Source organism: Mercenaria mercenaria, chromosome 19 (assembly GCF_021730395.1).
Source record: "Mercenaria mercenaria strain notata chromosome 19, MADL_Memer_1, whole genome shotgun sequence".
NCBI classification, from domain to species: Eukaryota; Metazoa; Mollusca; class Bivalvia; order Venerida; family Veneridae; genus Mercenaria; species Mercenaria mercenaria.
The window spans coordinates 34,720,867-34,748,002 of record NC_069379.1 but is presented as its reverse complement, the minus strand read 5'-3'; the positions used below and the strand labels follow the sequence as shown (position 1 = coordinate 34,748,002).

General features: G+C 36.5%; 1 pseudogene; it reads left to right on the top strand.

The window, feature by feature from the left end:
• Positions 1-16,339, top strand: part of LOC123541695 (dymeclin-like) — a 37,543-nt pseudogene extending 21,204 nt beyond the window's left edge.
• Positions 16,340-27,136: the final 10,797 nt, after the last annotated feature.

Genomic DNA, 27,136 nt, shown 5'->3' with positions numbered 1-27,136 from the left:
CTAATGAAAATAAAATGCTTTGGGTGAGCTAATGTGATCACACACTTTCCATTTCTGTCCGTCCTCCATTTGCACTTTTCTTCAATAATATTATTGCCCTATCATCTGAAACCATTTAGTGGAAGTTAATGAAACTTAGCCTGAATTTTCCTTTGAAGGTCTTCTACTAAAGTTGTTCAAAGAATTCCGTTCCATGCAGAATTTTGGTTGCCATGGCATCCAAATGGAAAAGGTCAAAAATCCTCTCAGAAATTATTTGTCTGATTTTGAAATAAATGAACACAAAATATTCCTTGGGTAACCCTGTACTAAGATTTTCAAAGTCCTCTGATTCGATAAAAAATACGGCCACCAGGGGATGTTGTCACTTTTCCTTATAAGTATACCGTTGAAACTTGTCACCCTTTTCATGATAAACATGTTCAAACAGTAATTCATTTCTCTCAGGACAGTTGGTCTAAATTATTAAAATGGCCAAAATTTTGCTGGTCATTTATCCTAAATTGCCCCAAAACCTTCAGACAATATATTTTGTTCTAGTAAAAACTGTTTGTAGAAAATGAATGACAGCAAAATTAACTTTTTTAGATAGAACACTGACACTGAATACAATATTTCATGTTGTTTCAGTCAATTAAAACAACTGATGAGAAGTATGACATTATTATCAGTTCAAAACAGCTGGGCGTGTTGTGAATTTGAAGTAACATGGGGTAATTAGGGTTAAAAATATAATAACGCCGACTTTTGCAAAAATGATTCACTACGTTATTATGGAACATTTTCTTTAAATTTGACGAAAAGATTTGGGTACAAATCATACATTATCAGTCTCACTAGGCACTCTTTGTACAACTAATAACACAGAATCACTTGACGCTTATAAATCATTCGAGTGCGGACCACCTTGTGTCTTATCGTTGCGTGTATATCAAAAATGGCATCCAGGAAACGAACTCATGACAACAGACTGTCCAAACACTGCAGAAAATTACTGTGAAATCATTTAATTTCGTGGGCATGAAATTTAGTGGTTTTGGTCAAAACGGCAATTTCGTGGGGATATGAATTCATGGAATTTAAATTTTGAACATAAAATGAATAGGAATTTTACTTTTTCATTGGGATTAAATTTCATGGATTTACTCAACCACGAAATCCACGAAAATTAATCCCCTAGGAATATAAACGATTTCTCAGAAATGCATTATGTAAACCAAAATTTTTCTACCTTGATTATCTCATCCAAGTTATTTTCATAGAAACTAGATAGACAGTATCACAATATTTCTACAGCCTGCCTGCTTATCTTAGTTGGGCGAGTTCAGATCTACATGTAATAGGGATGTTAGTCTTGGGAACAGGAATATATCCTCAATGACGATTTGACAGAACACAATGTGTCCGAAGTCCTCCACCTCTGATTCATGTAGGGAAGTTGGCAGCTACTTTCGGAAAACAGGACTTAATACTGGTACTGAATATAGAACACTGGTTTGGTTAACGGCCCTCCATCGCATAACTAAAATACTGTTGAAAAATATAGCTAAACTTAAAACAAACAATACTGGTTCGAGTCGTAAGTTCGGCCACTTTTTGCGGTTTTTCATAAATATTTCGTTTTTTATACAATTGATTTGTACAAAATTTCTGCCATATGTGCTTTAATTCAAACAAAATTCATTGTTATCATTAACGGCCGTTTACAGTATGGTAAACAATAAAACCGCGCTTAAACGGACAGGTTTAGCCTCCACATTTTAACTTCTAGAGGTTGTAAATATTCGGCCACTTTTTAAACATAAAGTTGGTTATGTTTCAAGATTTTCTTGAAAATAAATTGATGCTACAGCCAATATCATTTCTTTTTCAACAAACTGCAATCAATTTTCAATAGCATACCGCATGGGAAATATCTGCCAACACAGATTTAAAAAGCGCCTGTCATCCATCTCACACCAGCATAACATAGTTTAATTTTTACGTCACTGTTTATTACACAATCTAGCATAAAACTACAGTTCTTGTCAGTTTTCGGGGGTGTTTTAACAGGAGAGTAAACGTGTATTAAAAGAGAGATTAGGCGCGCTCACGTGCTTTTATAACACCTTTTTATACATGCGCGTAACGTGGCAAAGCATAAACATAATACTGTCACAAAACGGATAATTCAAAAGGAAATGATGTCGACGTGAAAAAACAACGTAGACATGGAAATTCAATGACGTTGGGGGGACATTATATCAATTTACTTGGTTTTAACTTGTTTTATGCTAGTTAGCGCATGTTCTTTTCATGTTGTAAAGTTTAGGTTTGAATTAACACTTGCCGGGCCACAGCATAAACGAGCGCATGCGATGACGTCACACGACCCGCGAGACAAGTATTTGCAATTTAGAGTACACAACTTTAGGGAAGGAAAACTTTTTTTCTACCCACCTCAACTTGTTGTTTTTTTCCCAACTTTGTTGCTAATGCAAGTGCTTGTGATGACAGAGATGCATTCTCAAGCATCTGGTTTAAAAAAAGCTTTAAAGTGGGTGGCTGAATATTTACGACCTGGCCAAATTTACGACTCAAACCAGTATTTGTCTAACATTTTAAGCTGTTCGACTTTTACAGGTTTTAACTAGGCTTTTCAAATTAGATTAGTGATGAGAAGGTGGATACTAGTAGATGATAAGCAGCTTCTAGTTTTTCATTTCTGTTCAGAAACTTTAGTTTTATAGGTAGATCTATATTGAAATAAAACTTGGATAGTATGTAGCATACAGAAAAACAAAGGTTGGAATTGCATATGTAGTTAGTGGGTTCAAGTTCAAGATCAGCATAACGTCAATAGTTTCTTTTAAAAATTCCACTGTGGCGTAGTGGTCTAAGGCATTGGTCATGTACCTTAAATGCATTTGGAGACCAGTGGTTCAAATCCTGGATCTGGCTTTTGGTTTTTTAGCTCAACTGTCACAAAGTGACAAGGTGAGCTTTTGTGATCGCGCAGTGTCCGTCGTCCATCCGTGCGACCGTCCGTAAACTTTTGCTTGTGACCACTCTAGAGGTCACATTTTTCATGGGATCTTTATGAAAGTTAGTCAGAATGTTCATCTTGATGATATCTAGGTCAAGTTCAAAACTGGGTCATGTGCCATCAAAAACTAGGTCAGTAGGTCTAAAAATAGAAAAACCTTGTGACCTCTCTAGAGGCCATATATTTCACAAGATCTTCATGAAACTTGGTCAGAATGTTCACCTTGATGATATCTAGGTCAAGTTTGAAACTGGGTCATGTGCCATCAAAAACTAGGTCAGTAGGTCTAAAAATAGAAAAACCTTGTGACCTCTCTAGAGGCCATATATTTCACAAGATCTTCATGAAAATTGGTCAGAATGTTCACCTTGATAATATCTAGGTCAAGTTCGAAACTGGGTCACGTGCCTTCAAAAACTAGGTCAGTAGGTCAAATAATAGAAAAACCTTGTGACCTCTCTAGAGGCCATATTTTTCATGGGATCTGTATGAAAGTTGGTCTGAATGTTTACCTTGATGATATCTAGGTCAAGTTCAAAAGTGGGTCCTGTGCGGTCAAAAACTAGGTCAGTAGGTCAAATAATAGGAAAACATTGTGACCTCTCTAGAGGCCATATTTTTTTTCATGGGATCTGTATGAAAATTGGTCTGAATGTTCATCTTGATGATATCTAGGTCAAGTTTGAAAGTGGGTCACGTGCCATCAAAACTAGGTCAGTAGGTCAAATAATAGAAAAACCTTGTGACCTCTCTAGAGGCCATATTTTTCATGGGATCTGTATGAAAGTTGGTCTGAATGTTTACCTTGATGATATCTAGGTCAAGTTCAAAAGTGGGTCCTGTGCGGTCAAAAACTAGGTCAGTAGGTCAAATAATAGGAAAACATTGTGACCTCTCTAGAGGCCATATTTTTTTTCATGGGATCTGTATGAAAATTGGTCTGAATGTTCATCTTGATGATATCTAGGTCAAGTTTGAAAGTGGGTCACGTGCCATCAAAAACTAGGTCAGTAGGTCAAATAATAGAAAAACCTTGTGACCTCTCTAAAGGCCATATTTTTCATGGGATCTGTATGAAAATTGGACTGAATGTTTATCTTGATGATATCTAGGTCAAGTTCGAAACAGAGTCATGTGCGGTCAAAAACTAGGTCATTAGGTCTAAAAATAGAAAAACCTTGTGACTTCTCTAGAGACCATACTTGTGAATGGATCTCCATAAAAATTGGTCAGAATGTTCATCTTGATGATATCTAGGTCAAGTTTGAAACTGGGTCACGTGCCGTAAAAAACTAGGTCAGTAGGTCAAATAATAAAAAAACCTTGTGGCCTCTCTAGAGGCCATACTTCTCATGGGATCTGTATGAAAGTTGGTCTGAATGTTCATCTTGATGATATCTAGGTCAAATTTGAATTTGGGTCAACTGCGGTCAAAAACTAGGTCAGTAGGTCTAAAATTATTAAAATGTTTTGACCTCTCTAGAGACCATATTTTTCAACGGATCTTCATGAAAATTGGTCAGAATTTTTATCTTGATAATATCTAGGTCAAGTTCAAAACTGGGTCACATGAGCTCAAAAACTAGGTCACTATGTCAAATAATAGAAAAAACGACGTCATACTCAAAACTGGGTCATGTGGGAAGAGGTGAGTGATTCAGGACCATCATTGTCCTCTTGTTTCTGTTGTAATAAAAAGCAGCATATGTTGCAACCACCAAATTACAGGTTGCTGGTAGTGGTAAATGTGTGGGCTAAGAGAAATGATTAAGTACTTCATGTAATTTTTTTTATCTTTTAACCTGTAGCTTGCTTAATTTTTAGAATTGGCAGACTGATCTTGGTCTGCACTGTTTGCAAAGGCAAAAGCACTTGCCGCCAGCAGGCTAAAGGTTAATCAAATAAAACTTTTATCATTTCAGGTGATGCCTTTACTGAAGATACTTTACCACGCCCAGGACAAGAATTCCCACAATATATACATGGCTCTGATTATACTGCTGGTGTTATCTGAGGATGATGTGTTCAATAAGGCCATACATGAAGTGGTAAGTTTTCTCTTAAGTCAGCTGATTCTTGACTTGATCCCATTCTAAATGAAATGTTTTGGCCCTTCTTCCAAGGAAAAGGGGTATATTGTTTTCCGCATGTTTCTGATCAAAAGCTGGAAAACAGTCTTGAGGTTTTTTAGCTCACCTGTCACAAAGTGACAAGGTGAGCTTTTGTGATCGCGCGGTGTCCGTGCGTGCGTGCGTGCGTCCGTAAACTTTTGCTTGTGACCACTCTAGAGGACACATTTTTCATGGGATCTTTATGAAAGTTGGTCAGAATGTTCATCATGATGATATCTAGGTCAAGTTCGAAACTGGGTCACGTGCCTTCAAAAACTAGGTCAGTAGGTCTAAAAATAGAAAAACCTTGTGACCTCTCTAGAGGCCATATATGTCACAAGATCTTCATGAAAATTGGTCAGAATGTTCACCTTGATGATATCTAGGTCAAGTTCGAAACTGGGTCACGTGCCATCAAAAACTAGGTCAGTAGGTCTAAAAATAGAAAAACCTTGTGACCTCTCTAGAGGCCATATATTTCATGAGATCTTCATGAAAATTGGTCAGAATGTTCACCTTGATGATATCTAGGTCAAGTTCAAAAGTGGGTCACGTGCCATCAAAAACTAGGTCAGTAGGTCAGATAATAGAAAAACCTTGTGACCTCTCTACAGGCCATATTTTTCCTGGGATCTGTATGAAAGTTGGTCTGAATGTTCATCTTGATGATATCTAGGTCAAGTTCGAAACGGGGTCATGTGCGGTCAAAAACTAGGTCAGTAGGTCTAAAAATAGAAAAACCTTGTGACCTCTCTAGAGGCCATACTTTTGAATGGATCTCCATAAAAATTGGTCAGAATGTTATCCTTGATGATATCTAGGTCAATTTTGAAACTGGGTCACGTGCCTTAAAAAACTAGGTCAGTAGGTCAAATGATAAAAAAACCTTGTGACCTCTCTAGAGGCCATACTTTTCATGGGATCTGTATGAAAATTGGTCTGAATGTTCATCTTGATGATATCTAGGTCAAGTTTGAAACTGGGTCAACTGCGGTCAAAAACTAGGTCAGTAGGTCTAAAATTATTAAAATCTTTTGACCTCTCTAGAGGCCATATTTTTCAATGGATCGTCATGAAAATTGATCTGAATGTTCACCTTGATGATATCTAGGTCACTTTCGAAACTGGGTCACGTGCCTTCAAAAACTAGGTCAGTAGGTCTAAAAATAGAAAAACCTTGTGACCTCTCTAGAGGCCATATATTTCACAAGATCTTCATGAAAATTGGTCAGAATGTTCACCTTGATGATATCTAGGTCAAGTTCGAAACTGGGTCACGTGCCTTCAAAAACTAGGCCAGTAGGTATAAAAATAGAAAAACCTGGTGACCTCTCTAGAGGCCATATTTTTCATGAGATCTTCATGAAAATTAGTGAGAATGTTCACCTTGATGATATCTAGGTCAGGTTCAAAACTGGGTCACGTACCTTCGAAAACTAGGTCAATAGGTCAGATAATAGAAAAACCTTGTGACCTCTCTAGAGACCAAATTTTTCAATGGATCTTCATGAAAATTGGTCAGAATTTTTATCTTGATAATATCTAGGTCAAGTTCAAAACTGGGTCACATGAGCTCAAAAACTAGGTCACTATGTCAAATAATAGAAAAAACAATGTCATACTCAAAGCTGGGTCATGTGGGAAGAGGTGAGCGATTCAGGACCATCATGGTCCTCTTGTTTGCCATTCTTTACAGTATGGTCGCATGTAACTAGTAAATAACACTATTTTTCTTTTGGCTCAAGTCCATGGACATTTCGAGGGCTGAGTGCGAAACTATTGTATCTTGTTCTTTATTCATATACAGTTACAATAGTTTCGCGCTCAGCCCACGATTTGCATAATGACATTAGCAATTTTCATTTGTTTCGGTATCCTCATGATATTACAGCATTCTTTAACGAACAACCAGCAAGAGAATGCCAAAAGGACGTATGGAGAATATGTAATGGTACAGAAATTGCCAAATATCATTACAATCATATTTAGTAACATGTTTATGTGTGTCTGTTTATAGGCACTAAAGAATGTACCATGGTTCAAGGAGAGATCTATGTCAGAGATATCACTGGGTGGTCTACTTATCTTAGTTGTGATCAGAACTATACAGTATAATATCACCAGGATGAGGGTAAGTTACACATCATCATTGTCATCATCAGCAACAGCAGCATCATTATCGGATTTGTCTTACAATTGATATTATTTTTTCTCTCTTTATTCTTGATTATCATTTACGTAATTATCTTCTTCATTATTTTGTTGATCATCATCATCATCATCAGCAGCAGCAGCAGCAGCAGCAGCAGCAGCAGCAGCAACAACAACAATGACAACATCAACAACAACATCATCATCATCATTATCATCATCATAATCAACAGCATCAAAATCATCCATCCTGTCATATTTACTTTAATCATGCTCTCCACTGTTATTTTCACCATTATGATAATCCTACAAGTCCTTCTACTTATCAGTTTAGATGTCCTCACCTTCAGTGTAAGAGATGTTCCCAATCATTCTTTGCAAGGGCCTCCATAGCCAAGTGAGTAAGGCAGCTGACCTCGAATCATTTGCTCCTTACCAATGTGGGTTCAAACCTTGCTTAGGGTGTAGAACGCTTCGTCTGAGCAAGTCATCCAGATGGTTCACTGAAGGTCAGTGGTTCTACCCAGGTACCTGCCTGTTATGTAACAATGCCCATAGGAGCACCTGGGGGTCTTCTTTCACAGTCAAAAGCTGGAAATTTGCCATATGACCTAAATTGTGTCGGTGTGACTCAAAACACAAAGATTTTTTGAAATTCAGTGACTATTCCATTTTTAGCTCGATTATTCGAAGAATAGAGGAGCTATCCTACCCGCCCTGGCGTCGGCATGAGTGTTAGCGTGAGTGTCACACAAATGTTAAAGTTTGCATACCACCTCAAATATTTCAAAGTCCATTGAGATATTGCTTTCATATTTTGCGTACTTGTTTACCATCATGACCCCAGTCTGTAAAATGGAGGAGGCAATTCTGTCAAGCATTTTGACTGAATTATGGCCCCTTTTCGACTTAGAATAAATGTTAAAGTTTGCGTACCACCCCAAATATTTTCAAAGTCCATTGAGATATTGCTTTCATATTTTGCATACTTGTTTACCATCATGACCCCAGTCTGTAAAAAGGAGGAGGCAACTCTATCAAGCATTTTGACTGATTTGTGGCCCCTTTTCGACTTAGAATAAATGTTAAAGTTTGCGTACCACCCCAAATATTTTCAAAGTCCATTGAGATGTTGCTTTCATATTTTGCATACTTGTTTACTATCATGAACCCAGTCTGTAAAAAGGAGGAGGCAACCCTATCAAGCATTTTGACTGAATTATGGCCCCTTTTCGACTTAGAATATGCTTATTGTAATGTTAAAGTTTTACTCATTGCTTATATTATACTATCAAGCACTGAGAATAGTCGAGCGCGCTGTCCACTGACAGCTCTTATTTGATTCTCTCTAAATGGTTAATCAGGGTTTCAGAAATCTGCAAATTTATTGGTAGCCCATTTTAATCTGGTAGCCCGAACATTTTTGTTTATTTACTATGTGCTTCTATACTACAGTGGATGGTATGATTAAATTATTAGAGGTTTCATAATTTTAGCCATACGCACATTGTTATAAATTTTGGTCTCTTAAATAGCAATTATCATTACTCCTTTTCTTATCATTTTAAAAGACAAAACTACATGTTTTTAAACTGAGAAATATTATCAGGAGTATTCCTGATAGTTATTGCAACATGGCAATAAAAAAAGGAATGCAAATCAATTTTTGTAAACTTGCAAATACCTTAGAACATACTAACTTAGAGCTGTATGAAATGTAATTTATCTCAAAATTATTTAAAGCTGATTCTGTCTGATTCTAAACATCTGTCTGGTTTAATAAACGGACTAGAACCGCATATATAACGTCTCTCAGTTTCTTGGCACTGTGTATTCACTTATCCGAATTTATGTTTGTCCAAAATTCTGTATACCTTCTGATATTTTGCTAAACCGTTAACCTTGTTGAAGGAATTGAGTTATTGCAATGGATGATTACTTTGAGATGTAAGTTCTTCAAAAATTATTTTGATCACTTTCAGGACAAATATTTACACACCAACTGTCTGGCAGCATTAGCAAATATGTCTTCACAGTTCACAAATCTACATCAATATGTGTCACAGAGATTAGTCAGGTAAGAGTTAACTCCCTTCACTAATCTAATTGAATTTTAGAAGCTATATACCACGTGAAGAAATTGGTTTTAATTTCATTCTATGCAGGATGATATTGGCATACTTTACAGAATTTCACTAAGTCATAGACCTGACTGAAGTTCAAAAGAACGTTTGAATGTTGCCACATTTCAGAAGCTGGTCTGCAAAATAAACACCCTTATACATTATGTTGTTTGTTTTGTTTGAACTGGGTTTAACGCCGTTTTTCAACAGTATTTCAGTCATGTAATGGCGGGCAGTTAACCTAACCAGTGTTCCTGGATTCTGTACCAGTACAAACCTGTTCTCCGCAAGTAACTGCCAACTTCCCCACATGAATCAGAGGTGGAGGACTAATGATTTCAGACACAATGTCGTTTATCAAATAGTCACGGAGAACATACGCCCCGCCCGAGGATCGAACTCACGACCCTGCGATCCGTAGACCAACGCTCTTACCTACTGAGCTAAGCGGGCGGGCTTTATACATTATGTAACATAAAAACATTTAAATATAAGCTTGAGAAGTTTAGATACAATGCATGGGTGAAAAAAACGTCCTCTTGGCCTTCAGTTTAAGTGCAAATATGCTTTAAATTTATGGAAAAATTAGGAAATATTCATTGGGGACATATTTTGACTAACCATAGAAGCATATTATTGACCAGATTACTGATATTAGGCTTAAAGATTAAGCATGTAAGAGTTAACTCCCTCAAGTGCAAAATTATAATCAACAGAGGTCAGGAAAGACATGTTTTACCTCGCTTTAATTACATTCAGTTATTGAGAAACATAATTAAATGACTATATCGGTATTTCTTTGCAAAGATCATTTGCCTTTCAGCAGAATCGGATTTGAAACCCTTAGCTTCGGGGATTTTGAGCATTTTAATGTTATATTTATAGCCTGTTTGCTCAGCTGTGTAAAAAGCATACCAAGTTGGTTGATCAGATACGACAGGCAGCCATGAAAGGTCATCAGACAGCAGAGAATGAGGTTCAGGACTCGGACGGAGAAACCCAGGAAGATTATGTATGAACATTTACGTTTATCATGTCAGACAGTGTTTGTGTGTTTTTATGGTATATGTTAAAACCTTTTGTTTCAGTTTTGAACAAATATTATTTATGCGAAGTGGTCGAATTATATTTGATTTGTATGTCGTCCTTCAGACGAGGAGCTCGTGTTGGTAGGTGGATGGGAAGGTCCATCGGTCTGGTAGTAGATAATTTAGTTCCTGTTCAGTTACTTCAGAACACTTGGGACAGTGGCTTTCTAACATTCTGATAAAATGCACATATTTTGTATGCTTTGGCATGGTGGCATACGTAAACTAGTGCTGCCAAACCAAGCATGGTGACCTTTGAGATATTCCATCTTTGGAGTCAGTAGAGTTCATAGGAGCTGGAATGCAATAGCTGTATATAGTTAAATAGAAGGAAATGCATTTGGACTGTAAATATACCTGGTTAGATCAAGTACCAAACCTTGAAGGCAAGGTGTAATATAACAAGAGCTGTCGGATGACAGCGCGCTCGACTATTCGAAGAATTGATTGAAGAATGGGGTCTAAATATTTCCATAGATTTTCAGACTAAACAAAAAAATGGATTAAACAAAAAATGTTCCTGTATTTGTGGATTTCGATTAGTCTTGCACTAAATGGCAATGTGTGACCATGATGGCAAATATGTTAAGTTATATGTTAGGCAAAACATGGACTTATATGAAATTTTTAACTAATTTCCAAGTCAAAAAAGGGCCATAATTCAGTCAAAATAGTTGACAGAGTTATGTACTCTTGCCTACAGATGGAAATCATGTTGATAAACTAGTGTTAAAAGTTTCAAAGCCACAGTTCAAAAAGTTTTGACAAAACGCTGACTTGTAAGAAAAACTGAACAAATTTCGAAGTCCAGAAAGGGCCATAATTCAGTCAAAATGATTGTCAGAGTTATGTACTCTTGCCTACAGATGGAAATCATAATGATAAACAAGTGTTTAAAGTTTAAAAGCCATATGTCAAATAGTCTTGACAAAACATGGACATTTACAAAACAGAACCAATTTCCAAGTTCAAAAAGGGCCATAATTCAGCCAAAAAAGATGAGAGAGTTACGTACTCTTGCCTATTGATAGAGACTATTATACTGAACAAGATATAAAAGTTTCAAAGCCATATGTCAAACACTTTACACAAAATATAAACTGGTACGAAAAACTTAACCAAGATTTCTAAGTCAAAAGGGGCCATAATTCAGTCAAAATGCTTGATGGAGTTATGTACTCTTGCCTACAACTGGACATTGTGATGGTAAACAAGTGTTGAAAGTTTCAAAGCTTTATCTCAAAAGACTTTGTCAGAACGTGGACTGGTACGAAAAACTTAACCAAGATTTCTAAGTCAAAAAGGGGCCATAATTCAACCAGAATGCTTGATGGAGTTATGTACTCTTGCCTACAACTGGACATGGTGATGGTAAACAAGTGTTGAAAGTTTCAAAGCTTTATCTCAAAAGACTTTGTCAAAATATGAACTGGTACGAAAAACTTAACCAAGATTTCTAAGTCAAAAGGGGCCATAATTCAGTCAAAATGCTTGACAGAGTTATGTACTCTTGCCTATAACTGGACATGGTGATGGTAAACAAGTGTTGAAAGTTTCAAAGCTTTATCTCAAAAGACTTTGTCAAAATGTGGACTGGTACGAAAAACTTAACCAGGGTGTGACGCCGACGCCGACGCCGACACCGACACTGACGCCGACGCCGTGGTGAGTAGGATAGCTCTACTTATTCTTCGAATAGTCGAGCTAAAAACTTCAGAATTTTTTTTTTTTGAGAATGTTGAGGCAAGTTTGAAGATGGTTGATGAGCATATCATGCAGTTTTACCTTACACTATTTAAGGGACCTCTGCCTGAGTGGTTAAGGTTGCAGATTTTGAATCACTTGCCCCATACCCTGGGGTTCAAGCTCTGCTTGAGTAGTCATATGAAGAAAACTGGTAAGCCGACTTGCCAAAGGCCGAAGTCTCTACACAGGTGCCATGCCTAAAGATAATATCTGGAGGGGCACCAGGGGCCTTCCCCTACCATGAAAGCTCAAAAGTCATCAAATTGTGACTTATGACAAAAATGGAATTAAAATTGCTATGTTTTAACTTTGATCGTTAATTTTGACAGATGCAGGACTTGGCAGTATTAGAAGAAGTGATTCGAATGGTCCTGGAAATCATAAACTCTTGTTTATCTGCAAATCTGCACCACAATCCTAATCTAGTGTACACGTTACTCTACCAAAAAGACTCGTTTGCAATGTTTCGGACGCATCCGACATTTCAGGACATTATTTCAAACATTGACACTGTGTTAGCGTATTTCTCCGGGAAACTTGAACAAATGGGCGGGAATCCAATGCCAACGGAAGTATTGGAGGTTATAAAACAAGGTTCATTGCAGTTCAGAAGAGATAGATTAAAGGTATTTTACTTATTTTATGAGAGTTAGTGTAAATGGTATTCTATTTTTGTAAGGATTAAAGTAAAAGGTATTATTTGAGTTGGTGAGGATTAGAGTAAAAGGTATTGTTTTAGTTGGTGAGGATTAGAGTAAAAGGTATTATTTTAGTTGGTGAGGATTTGTGTAAAAGGTATTCTTTTAGTTGGTGAGGATTAGAGTAAAAGGTATTGTTTTAGTTGGTGAGGATTAGAGTAAAAGGTATTGTTTTAGTTGGTGAGGATTAGAGTAAAAGGTATTATGTATTTTAGTTGGTGAGGATTTGGGTAAAAGGTATTATGTATTTTAGTTGGTGAGGATTTGGGTAAAGTATTATGTATTTTAGTTGGTGAGGATTTGGGTAAAGTATTATGTATTTTAGTTGGTGAGGATTAGAGTAAAAGGTATTATGTATTTTAGTTGGTGAGGATTTGGGTAAAAGGTATTATGTATTTTAGTTGGTGAGGATTTGGGTAAAGTATTATGTATTTTAGTTGGTGAGGATTTGGGTAAAAGATATTACTTTATTGTTTTTGCCCTGTCCGTCCGTCCGTACGTCACACTTCATTTCCGAGCAATAACTGGAGAACCATTTGACCTAGAACCTTCAAACTTCATAGGGTTGTAGGGCTGCTGGAGTAGACGACCCCTATTGTTTTTGGGGTCACTCCCTCAAAGGTCAAGGTCACAGGGGCCTGAACATTGAAAACCATTTCCGATCAATAACTAGAGAACCACTTGACCCAGAATGTTGAAACTTCATAGGATGATTGGTCATAAAGAGTAGATGACCCCTATTGATTTTGGGGTCACTCTGTCAAAGGTCAAGGTCACAGGGGCCTGAACATTGAAAACCATTTCCGATCAATAACTAGAGAACCACTTGACCCAGAATGTTGAAACTTCATACGATGATTGGTCATAAAGAGTAGATGACCCCTATTGATTTTGGGGTCACTCTATCGAAGGTCAAGGTCACAGGGGCCTGAACATGGAAAACCATTTCCGATCAATAACTAGAGAACCACTTGACCCAGAATGTTGAAACTTCATAGGATGATTGTACATGCAAAGTAGATGACCCCTTTCAATTTTGGGGTCACTCCGTTAAAGGTCAAGGTCACAGGGGCCTGAACATTGAAAACCATTTCCGGTCAGTAACTTGAGAACCACTTGACCCAGAATGTTGAAACTTAATAGGATGATTGGTCATGCAGAGTAGATGACCCCTAACGATTTTGGGGTCACTCTATGAAAGGTCAAGGTCACAGGGGCCTGAACATTGAAAACCATTTCCGGTCAGTAACATGAGAACCACTTGACCCAGAATGATGAAACTTCATAGGATGATTGGTCATGCAGAGTAGACGATCCCTAACAATTTTAGGGTCACTCTGTTAAAGGTTAAGGCTACAGGGGCCTGAACATGGAAAACCATTTCCAATCAGTATCTTGAGAACCTCTCGACCCAGAATGTTGAAACTTCATAGGATGATTGTTCATGCAGAGTAAATGACCCCTATTGTTTTTGGGGTCACTCCGTTAAAGGTCAAGGTCACAGGGGCCTGGTCATTGATAACCAGTTCCGATCAGTAACTTGAGAACCACTTGACCCAGAATGTTGAAACTTCATAGGATGACTGAACATGCAGAGTAGATGACCCCTATTGATTTTGGGGTCAGTCTATTAAAGGTCAAGGTCACAGTGGCCTGTTCATGTAAAATCATTTTTTGGAAATAACTTGAGAACCACTTTACCTACAATGTTGAAACTTAATAGGATGATTGGACATGCAGAGTAGATGACCCCTATTGATTTTGGGGTCGGTCTATTAAAGGTCAAGGTCACAGTGGCCTGTTCATGTAAAATGATTTTTTGGAAATAACTTGAGAACCACTTTACCTACAATGTTGAAACTTAATAGGATGATTGGACATGCAGAGTAGATGACCCCTATTTATTTTGAGGTCACTTGATCAAAGGTCAAGGTCACAGGAGCCTGAACAGTGACTTGAGAACCACTAGGCCGAGAGTGTTGAAATTTAGCGGGATGACTGGACATGCCAAGTAGATGATCCCTATTGCAGCCAACCATCAGTGTCTCTTTGACTTTCGCTCCTGACCCCTATTGACTTCTTGCCTATAGGACTTTGCATTGGGGGAGACATGCGCTTTTTTACAGAAGCATTTTCTAGTTTTATGAGGACTGGTGCAAAATGTGTTATTTATCTATTTAAAATCAAATCCTTAACAATAACTCATGCAGCAGTAAATATTTCTTTAATGCATTATGTATTCTATACATAGATTTAACAATATGTATTATTATTATTACTTTTTTATGAATGTAAATAAGTTTTATGCTTGTTTTAATTTATTAGTGTACAGTGTAAGAAAGTTGTAAACTGTTTAGTAAAATAAGTCAATAACAATAACTCGCATAACAGTAAATGTTATTTTAACAATTGTCATGTTTTTACATAATTTTGGTAAAGTCTTCCATAGTTAATTAATGCTTGACGCGTAAGCATGCTCTTCAAGGTGTCATACTTTTTTATTTCAGAAATTTCCAGATCTGAAGTTCAAGTATGTAGAAGAGGAGTCACCTGAAGAATTCTTCATTCCGTACATCTGGTCCCTGGTTTATCATTCATCCAATCTCTACTTCAACGCATCAAAAATCATTTTATTCTCATTGAGTAGTTGATACTTATGTTGTGTATTGCTACAGTGAAGTGTTTTCATGAATGAAATTCTTCCTTTTTTTACACTTTTCAAGTGTACATATGAAGGGCTAAACAGAAAAATGTTGCAGGTTATTCTAGAAATTAGATATGGCTAGACATTATGCTGTTTTGCCCTAGGTGTTTGCAGCTTGTGAAGAGAAGAAATTGCAAGATCAATTTTGTCAAGAGCAATGTAGCGAACTTATGGAAGGTCGTTGACCCCACCCAGGTACACTTCTATGCCTAGAGGGGCCAACCATAAAGATATCTTTGTTTCCACTCTAATAACCCGGGCCATGATTGGCTGTGTAGGTGAGGGAAAACAAGGACTATCTTGATTTAGGAGCTATGGTATTCTTCCACCTTAAAGGCTGAAAGTTGCTGTATGACTGAAAACCCAACAATAAAAAAAAAGAAATTTGGAGAGCCTTTTTGAATACACATTGTACTGAAATACTTCTTTGCCATTGTAATATATATCACCATTGTAATATATATCTATTGATCTAGTGGGATGGCTTATTGACACACAAACAGAACAAAACCCGAAGGATGTTTGATATATTTAATATGTGTGTTGCATCCAAACTATAAACTCACACTCTCTATAGAAACATGCATATCATCAGTGGTCAAATTTAACAATAGTTTGTACTAGCTGAAATTAGCTAGTGCCCTTTGATCACTAGCTAAAATGAAAAGCTACCGGCTAAAGTTAATAATATTTAATTACTCTATTAATATTTTACTGGCCAAAACTTACTGATTGATCTCTGTTAGAAGCCAGTCACAAACAAAAATAAAATATTTTCTATTAGCTTAAAATAGCTTGTGCCATTTTTGTTGAACAATAAAATATCATAAACATAAATGATAACATTCCTTTCATGAAGAAAAATGTATACCTTCAAAACCATTAAACTTTATTCAAGCTCTGAAGACGTTTGCTTGTTATATTATTGACCAGCTGAAATTAACTAGTACATTTCAAACCCACTAGCTATTTTAAAATTCCACTAGCTTTTAGCTTGTATGCTTGTCTAAATTTGAACCCTGATCATACATACAATAACAATATTATAATGAAATACAATGTATGATATTATAGGCAGAGCTTAATCTATCTTGTAGACTTGCTTACTGCAATGTCCTACACAGAAAGAATTAATCCTGTAGGTAATATATTCCATTCATTAGAATTTGTGGTACTGCATTTCAGCTCTGGCTTTGGAAGTTTTAAAGATGTTGGTTTCTGTACAATTTTTGTCAGTAATGTCCCATGTTATCAATTGGGCAAACTTTCTCTGTTGTTAATAATTATAGATGCAACTGTTTTTTTTTTCAAAGATGTTTGCTTGGATTGCCGTAAAATTCAGTATTTAACACGAACTACCATATTATCTTAAGCGTCAGGCAACCATAGTAGGAACTGACCAGTCACCATTGCAAATATTGTTCAGTCTTACTGTTTGTGGAAGCTTGTTTTCCAAGCCGAAAGATTAGAATAACCAATCCAATGTGCAATTATTCATGTACAAGATATAATCCAATTATTGGTGAACTGATTTCCTGATTGACAACTGGTGACTTGTTAACCAGGTTTTCAACGAAAACCTGAGTTATTAGATTGGGGTAGATGTCGGTTGGGCGGGCGGGCGGCGGCGGCGGCGGCGTCAAACTGGTGTTTCCGGTCAATAACTTTTGTTTCGGTAAAGATATTTGAATAAAACTTGGTATGTATGTAGCTTATATCAAGACAAAGGCTGGGATTGATTTTGGGGTTTCTGGGGGTCAAGGTCAAGGTCACTGTTACTTAAAATAGAAAAAGGGTTTCCGGTCAATAACTTTTGTTTCGGTAAAGATATTTGAATAAAACTTGGTATGTATGTAGCTTATATCAAGACAAAGGCTGGGATTGATTTTGGGGTTTCTGGGGTCAAGGTCAAGGTCACTGTTACTTAAAATAGAAAAAGGGTTTCCGGTCAATAACTTAACTTAGGAATGAGCTATCATGATGAAACTTGGTGTATAGAAAACTTATATAAAGTTGTAGCTTGGGATTGATTTTGGGGTTTCTGGGGTCAAGGTCAAGGTCACTGTTACTTAAAATAGAAAAAGGGTTTCCGGTCAATAACTTAACTTAGGAATGAGCTATCATGATGAAACTTGGTGTATAGAAAACTTATATAAAGTTGTAGCTTGGGATTGATTTTGGGGTTTCTGGGGTCAAGGTCAAGGTCATTGTTACTAAAAATAGGGTTAGGGTTAGGTTAGGGTTAGGGTTAGCGTATCTTCTACATGCATGGAGGGATTTTGATGAAAGTTGGCACAATTGTTCACCATCATGAGACGGAGTGTCATGCGCAAGAACCAGGTCCCTAGGTCTAAGGTCAAGGTCACACTTAGAGGTCAAAGGATACAAGAATGAAAACTTTGTCCGGAGCATATCTTCTTCATGCAAAGAGGGATTTTGATGTAACTTGGCACAATTATACACCATCATGAGACGAAGTGTCTTGCGCAGTTCCCTTCTTTAGAATTACTTCCCTTTGTTGTTACTATAAATAGCTTATATTGTAACTTTTTCATTACTAGACGTAGGGAAAAATCGAGACCACTTTTCTGTAGTACAACATGCATGTTACATCCAATTTTGAGGTGTATTTTGACCAATCTCTACCTGGTAAGGATTTCTGTGTGGAATTTTTTTTTTTTTTTTTTTTTTTTTTTTTTTAAGATTAACTTCCCTTAGTTGTTACTATAAATAACTTATATTGTAACTTTTTTATAATTGACCGTAGGGAAAAACCAAGACCACTTTTCTGTGGTACAACATAGTTGTTACTTTCTAATTTTAGGTGTATTTTAAGGTATCTCTACCTGGTAAGGTGTTTTTTTGTGGACTTAGATAGGTGCTAGAGTAAAGAAATTTGCTGTGACGGGCGTATATTGTGACATTTTGGCACTCTTGTTTATTCTTATGAAAAGTGTTGAAAACCTGGTTTCGTGGCATTGCCGCGTTTCTTGTATTAACTTTCTATTACTATAAAATCATTTAATTTCATGGGCACAAAATTTTGTGGAATTGAGCAAAATTGTTCTTTTGTGGAAACATAAATTCATGGTTCTTGACCTTTGAATATAAAATTAAGGGGGACTTTATGGCTTCGTTAGGATTAAATTTCATGGATTTACTCAACAGTGAAATCCACGATAATTAGTCCCCCACGAAAATTAATAATTTTACAGTATCAGGATATATTTGTGAAGAATGAATAATCAGCATGTTGATTATTACATAACAATAAACTACATAGAACAAAAGAAAATAATGTGGACTTCAATAAAGTCAAGACTTCTTGGTTATACTGTATGTTCCCAACTTAACACTTCCCACATATTTACAAAAATGTTTTTGTTTTTTTAGCTCACCTGAGCACAAAGTGCTCAGGGTGAGGTATTGTGATCGCTCACCGTCCGGCGTCCGTCCGTCTGTCCGTCCGTCCGTCCGTCCGTCCGTCCGTTGTACGTCCGTCCACACTTTCCTTTAAACAACATCTCCTCCTAAACCAACAGGCCAATTTTGATGAAACTTCACAGGGATGTTCCTTGCATGGCCCCCTTTCAAAATTGTTCAAAGAATTGAATTCCATGCAGAACACTGGTTGCCATGGCAACCGAAAGGAAAAACTTTAAAAATCTTCTTCTCAAAAACCAGAAGACCTAGAGCTTAGATATTTGGTGTGAAGCATTGCCTAGTGGACCTCTACCAAGTTTGTTCAAATCATGACCCCGGGGTCAAAATTGACCCCGCCCCAGGGGTCACTTGATTTTACATAAGAAAATCTTAAAAAATCTTCTTCTCAAAAACCAGAAGCCTTAGAGCTTAGATATTTGACATGTAGCATTGCCTAGTGGACCTCTACTAAAATTGTTCAAATCATGACCCCGGGGTCAAAATTGACCCCGCCCCAGGGGTCACTTGATTTTACATAGGAAAATCTTCAAAAAATTTCTAAAAATAAACCAGAAGGCCTAGAGCTTAGATATTTCACTTGTAGCATTGCCTAGTGGACCTCTACAAAATTTGTTCAAATCATGGCCCGGGGGTCAAAATTGACCCCGCCCTAGGGGTCACTTGACTTTACATAGGAAAATCTTCAAAAGTTTTCTAAAAATAAACCAGAAGGCCTAGAGCTTAGATATTTCACATGTAGCATTACCTAGTGGACCTTTACAAAATTTGTTCATATCATGACCCCCTGGGTCAAAATTGACCCCGCCCCAGGGGTCACTTGATTTTACATAGGAAAATCTTCAAAAATTTTCTAAAAATAAACTAGAAGGCCTAGAGACTAGATATTTGACATGCAGCATTGCCTAGTGGACCTCTACAAAATTGTTCACACCTTGTCCCCCGGGGTCAAAATTGACTCCGCCCTAGGGGTCACTTGATTTTACATAGGAAAATCTTTAAAAAAAATTCTAAAAATAAACCAGAAGGCCTAGATCTTAGATATTTGACATGTAGCATTGCCTATTAGACTTTTACAAAGTTTATTCAAATCATGACCCCTGGGGTCAAATTGACCCTGCCCCATGGGGTTACTTGATTGTACATAGAAAAATCTTCAAAATTTTCTAAAAATAAACCAGAAGAGCTTAGATATTTGACATGTAGCATTGCCTAGTGGACCTCTACAAAAAGTTTTCAAATCTTGTTTTTAAAGTTACTTAAAGAAAATTTCAACTATATTTTCTCATAATTCTTTTGATTGATTTCTATTATGATCTTTTGACCTTGAAGACTTGTCCTTAAGTGCAATGATAACAGGTGAGCGATATAGGGCCATCATGGCCCTCTTGTTTAAAACTTAATTTTGGTCATAAGTGAAACCAGCACAGTGACTATGATAATGTTATAATTGTTACAGTTCCTTCTGTATAGTTGAATTTGTTGTTGTAAGTAAAGAAAATGATTTAAAAAAAAATTCAAAATCTTAAAAAATGCCCCTTTTGTTTGCAGTGTTAGGGGGCATTAATAAGGGAAAATACGGTATGTTTCAGAACTGTGATGTTTTGTTAAAAAAAAATGATTTTTTTTATATGGTTTTATTTGTTTATGTTTCGTATAATATGAGAGATTTTGTTAAACAAAATTTACCAAGACAAGATTTTTTAAATACTTGTATATGTTATGCAAAATGTGTAGATAATGGCATTGTACATAGTGGTTCCTTATTTTATATGATTTTATGAGTTACATTTTCCATTGTTTATGCGTAAATGTTGTCAGATTTTATAGATTTTATGCATATGTGTTGTTGAAAATAATTTTGCTTACAAAAGCAACTTATTCACAGTTCCATTTTCATATGTTTTCTTTTCAGCCTGTACAAGTATCTTAGCTCACCAGAAATGCAATTCATAAATGGAGTTTTATTAGAAGTTTGACATTTGTTTTGTTTTGTTTTATTCAATTTATTTGATGTGAAACCATTATAACTGTCATGCCCTCTAAGGTCTAAATAAATTGTTTGTTTCCAGTATCCCGGCCTACCCTAAAAATTTGCCGCACGCTTAATGTTTTTATGGCGGAATTTTTTTTTTGATATTTCCGCTTTTTTTATGCCCCGAACGGAGGCATATTAGTTTTCAACTGTCTGTTCGTTCATTCGTTAGTCACAACGTTAACTTTTTGCATGAAGGCACTTTACTCGTGAACCACTTCACCCAGGATCTTCAAACTTCACATGCTGATAGTACTTATTGAGTACACGACCCCTACTGACTTTGGGGTCACCAGGTCAAAGGTCAAGGCACTGTGGGGGCATTTGTCTCCATTAGTAACAGCTCTTGTTTTAAATACTTTTTGCTTTGTGTTGCTCTTTCTTCATTGTAAAAAAAATTAAAAAAAAAATTCCTATCAGTACCTATTTTTTTGGGGAGGGCATGTTACTGGAAATAAATAAGTTTTTTAGGCCTAATGCATACCTAAGATATGTAATGTGAGATAGACACTCTTGTTACTTTACATAAAAAAAAAAAAAATCATAAATAAGGGGAAATAGTAGATTTAGCTGGTCATGTGAATGTTAGATTTTAGTGTAGAATCAAATTATTTCATTTTTGGGACAAACATAATGTTATTTGAAGCAAAATTATCATTATTTATTGACTTTGTGTAATGAATCTATTTATGAATAAAGAAATGTTAACATAGTTCACAGACTTTTCTTGTTCTTGATTTGGTAAAGAGACAAAAAAATGAGAAATATATATATACATGTATAAGGATACAGTCAAATGTATTTTTACTTGCTAAGTCTCTCTCAAATGCTTGATCACAAAGTTTTAGGCAGTATTGCTTTTCATGGAATTTAATTTTTTCTGCAAAGTCTCACGATGCATGATTCATGAAAAAAAAAATGCTAGAATGGCACTAATTTCTGAATTTTTTTTTTTCGAAATTTTGATGATCGAGGTCTGTACTAGGAATTTCAGTAAGGTCCTAGTTCTTTTAGTGCAGGGCCTCCACTAGGCTTCAGAAAGTTGTAGCCACATTTTGAGAGAAACTGCCAAATTGAAACTGAATTGCTGAAATTTGGCTGCATTTTTTTAAAAATTCTTGTCGCCACTTTCAAAAATCTGTAGCCAGTTCTTTAAATTTGTAGCATTTGGCTACATTGGCGAATGGCAGAGGAGGCCCTGTAGTAATATTGCATGACATGCTAGTGAAACAAGAGAATGGGTCTTGTTAGAGTTTGTTAAATATTTCTGGTTTAAATTTTTGGAAACTGAGCATTAAAACAGGTATAATTTTAGAAATTGTTACCCATTAATCAAATGCCAGTGCATTTTCGAAAAGCTACTGTTATATCATTAATTTCCATGGGGGACTAATTTTCATGTGAGCCGTGCCATGGGAAAACCAACATAGTGGCTTTGCGACCAGCATGGATCCAGACCAGCCTGCGCATCTGCGCAGTCTGGTCAGGATCCATGCTGTTCGCTAACAGTTTCTCTAATAGCAATATGCTTTGAAAGCGAACAGCATAGATCCTGACCAGACTGCGCAGATGCGCATGCTGGTCTGGATCCATGCTGGTCGCAAAGCAACTATGTTGGTTTTCTCATGGCGCGGCTCATGTATTTCTTGGTTATTTAAATCCTTGAAATTAAATCCATGCTGTTATGGCCTTTTGATTTTTACACAAAAGTATTCACAATTTTCTTTATATATTTATCTGTATTAAGTTAACATTTACTTTTGTGTTCTATTTCCTAATAAAAACACTGCCTTTGCAGCCTAGTTGTAGAGTGCCCACTTTGAGTGCAGAAGGTTGTGGGTTCACTCCCTGGCCACAGCGTACCAAAGATGTAAAAAGTGGTACTATTAGCTTACTGGCTTGGTGCTCAGTATTAAGGGTATAGTACTAGGACTGGTCAGCTCACTGTTTGTATAATGTGACTGGGTAGGATACCTTGTCATGTGTTTATGGCTAGATATTCCAGTGAGACAGCAGTATCAAGTTTGGCATTGTGCTCACTGCTACAGGTAGTTACCGTCGTTTATATGACAGAAAAAATGTTGGGAAAAGACGCTGTATCTTGATATACTCACACATACACACTATTTCATAAAAAAGATTGCTTTAACAAGATTAAATGCCCGTGGAAACATTTTGTTTTCAAAACATCTTCATCTTGTTTGAAAGAATTTAAATCTTTTTCTGTGTTGCAATTCTTTAGAATAGTTTGGTATTTCCATTTTATCAAATAATTGAAGGTAATAGAATAGTTTGAGCCTCACTCAGGATGTTGAATTCTTCATGTGAGGAAGGCATCCAGCTGGCTTACAGAAGGTTGGTGGTTCTACCCAGGTGCCCGCTTGAGATGAAATAATGCAGAAAGGGACACCTTGGGTCCTCCTCCACCATCAAAGCTAAAAAGTTGCCATGTGACCTATAATTGTGTCTGTGAGACATTACCCGCACCCCCCCCTCCCCACCACACACACACACACCCAAAAAACTCCAATAGTTTGGGATCTTTGAAAATGTGTGCAAATACCAGCAATATTTTACTTAAATTCCAAAATTTTCCAAAGAAATCGTTTGACTTCTATAGAATTTCTAGACAGTTGCAAAGAATGCTAAGAAACTGAGGTTTTCCAACCCTACCTTGCAAGGGTTATCAGTGATTTCAGCACACCTTAGCCAAATGCTCACATGTGTTGTCAGTTGGTCACCATAATGTGTCTTGTGTACAGCAGCTGTCATTTGCTTTTGAATTATCTATAAAAGTGTAAGGTTAACATGCAAAATATCTACCATGAGTGTTAATGTAAAATTCTTTGCGACAAAATTGGGATGACCTTGATAATTAGAGGAAAGTCTTCTAGTGCAAAGATGCTGAGAGAGTTCCAGTTGGCTCCCAGGGTGTACAAACTGAACCCCAGTGACAGCTTTCATACATGAGAAATACAAGTTTCAGTTTGCTCTCAGATGACATTAAAATGAACCCCAGTGACATGTGTCACAGATCTACAGCGCCTGATCATGATCTCAACCAGTGTTCCATAATAAGGTGCAAAAATTGGCGTCTGGTTTTAGCTGTAAAATAGGGCTGTATCTCCACAATTTGCAACCATGCGGAAAATATATAGGTAAGGTATTTGTTCTCTTTCTTTCTTTTAAATCTGACATTTAAAAAGTATTTTTCATGACAAACCAATTAATTGCTTATGTAGGAACATTTTGTATGTTGTTTGCTCTGTAATATTCTGACTTGAAAACTCGAAATTCTACTAGATTGCTCTTGTTTTGGTGTTGACCTACACTTCTCTTTACAGTCCAAAGTCCATGGAAAATGTCGGCTAGTTTGGGGAAATTGTGCAAAATAAGAGGATTTAAATGCTTGTACTAAAGTGGTAGGTTAGCTGTTTTGATCTGTTTGTAAGCTTTAAATTAGTAGAAATTCATATGAAATAGAGAAAGGCTAAATCTAGACTGGCTCCCGTCTCTATGTTTGTTCTTACTTACATATATCATTTTTCTTCATTAAGAGGGAAGTAACTCCAGAAGGTTGTTTCTACATTGACATTTTTTATTGCCCCTGGCTCCACACAGGGACTGGTGAATGGTTCAGCCATCAGATAAAATTGTGCTAATTAAGAGGCTTAAAATTTTCTAATAAAATGTTTCCTGTATTTATATAAAAAATAACCATGCAGCCAGTTAACCAGGCTAGGCTAAATCTTGAAATAAAGAATTTTTCTTTAATATCCTAGCATTCACTATATTCAAGTTCACTGTCATCATGTTTTACTGTATTCTATATTTTCCATTTTTATAGGCCAGTCTTTAGCTGGTGGATACACTAGATATGGGTGCAATTAGAAAGAAAAAAACAATAGAAGAGTTCAACAAGACTTTATTAGCCAATCAGAGTCTGCTATTTCTGCCAGTAACAAATTGATACCAAGTGCTGAGCTGTAAAAACTATAAAGACCAAGCCTTTTTCCGATGGAAGCTCACAAGGTTAGTAGAATAATTCATTGAGTCATATGGTTTTGGACCTGGGTCCATTTTCATCAATGCATAAATTCTGAAACTTGGACTTGAGAAGGGCAAACAATAAAATTGCAGTATCTTTATTTCTAGCAAATATACACCCGTGAAATTTGACTGAGCTGTTTGTAGTTACAGAATACATGTTCATGCAAAGTTTCATTTTAATGTGGTCTAATATAACAATGACAGAGCAATTTTTTTTTCAATTCAGACACAAAACTGATGAATACAGGTCCATTAGTGACAATGTGCAATTTCTTTAGACTGCTATGTTCTCAGTACTTGGTATTTCATGGCTGGCACTGAAATTAATTTGCTCCGTATAATCAACAATTATGATTGAAGAGTGACAAAACGCTATACCAGGATATATAATCAGAAATTGCAGATTTTCTTTACTGGCCCACTACCTTCATTTACACATCAGAGCTTGGTAGATTTCTTAAGTATCCAGAATAATCAAAAGTTTTCCTATATACAAATTAACAAATATGAGCCGTGCCATGAACCAACATAGTGGCTTTGTGACCAGCATGGATCCAGACCAGCCTGTGCATCCTCACAGTCTGGTCAGGATCCATGCTGTTCACTAAAGGTTTCTCTAATTGCAGTAGGCTTTAAAAGCAAACAGCATGGATCCTGACCAGACTGCGCAGATGCGCAGGCTGGTCTGGATCCATGCTGGTCGTAAAGCCACCATGTTGGTTTTCCCATGGCGCGGCTCAGTTATACAAATTTTGATTTAAGCAACTGAAAATCAAAAGGAAAAGAAAAACATTATTTTTGTTTTTCATGTAAGATCAAAATACCTGTACTCATGAACACCAAATATGACAATTTCACTAGAGGCCTACACCATTAATGAAGTTATTGCATTTTGTGTTCACTCATTGAACAGTATTTTGATCTAACACTGAACTAAACAAATACAAATCTATAATCATAATATTATCATTCTATTGATACCCTCAATATCTATGATTATTACAGGTTATTAGCTTTGTATTGTGAAATATGTACGAGTTCCTTAGTGGAAATATTGCGCGTCTTGAAGGAGCGCAGTATTTTTCCATAAAAGAGCGAATGCATACTTCATAATGGAAAGATAATAACCTTTATATTACATAGGTATCTACAGATGTAAATGTAATTTAAATATTATGACTTTGTTCAATAGCCTGAATAAAATTGACAATATTAAACATAATAAAAGAATTAATGAAACAACACACATTAAATTACAACACACATTATGAAATTAAGGTGTCAGTGTATGGAAAAATATTGACATTTCCAGTACCATTGTAACTTAACAGGGAATAGAAAGGAGTATATAATAATAATTATTATTATACCCCCACAAAACGAACTTTGGGGGCTATATAGGAGTGAGCTTGTCCGTCGGTCTGTCTGTCGGTCGGTCCATTGGTTTTCATGGTTTACGGACAATAACTCATGAAAGGCTTGACGGATTTAAATAATTTTTGGTACACAGGTGTAACATTGTAAAATACAGGTCAAGTTCGGCTTTGAGGTCAGTAGGTCAAAGGTCAAGGTCACAATGACCTGGAACAGTTAAATGGTTTCCGGATGATAACTTGAGAACGCTTGGGCCAAGGGTAATAAATTTTGGTATAAAGGTGTAACATCATTAAATACAGGTCAAGTTCAGCTTTGAGGTCAGTAGGTCAAGGGTCAAGGTCACAATTACCTGGAAAAGTTAAGTGGTTTCTGGATGATAACTTGAGAATGCTTGGGCCTAGGATGATAAATTATGGTACACAGGTGTAACATCATAAAATACAGGTCATGTTCGACTTTGAGGTCAGTAGGTCAAGGGTCAAGGTCACAATGACCCGGAACAGTTATTTATTTATTTATTTGGGTTTTATGGTGCACCAACACAGTATAGGTTATATGGTGCCAAATAGGACTACAAATTTTGGTTC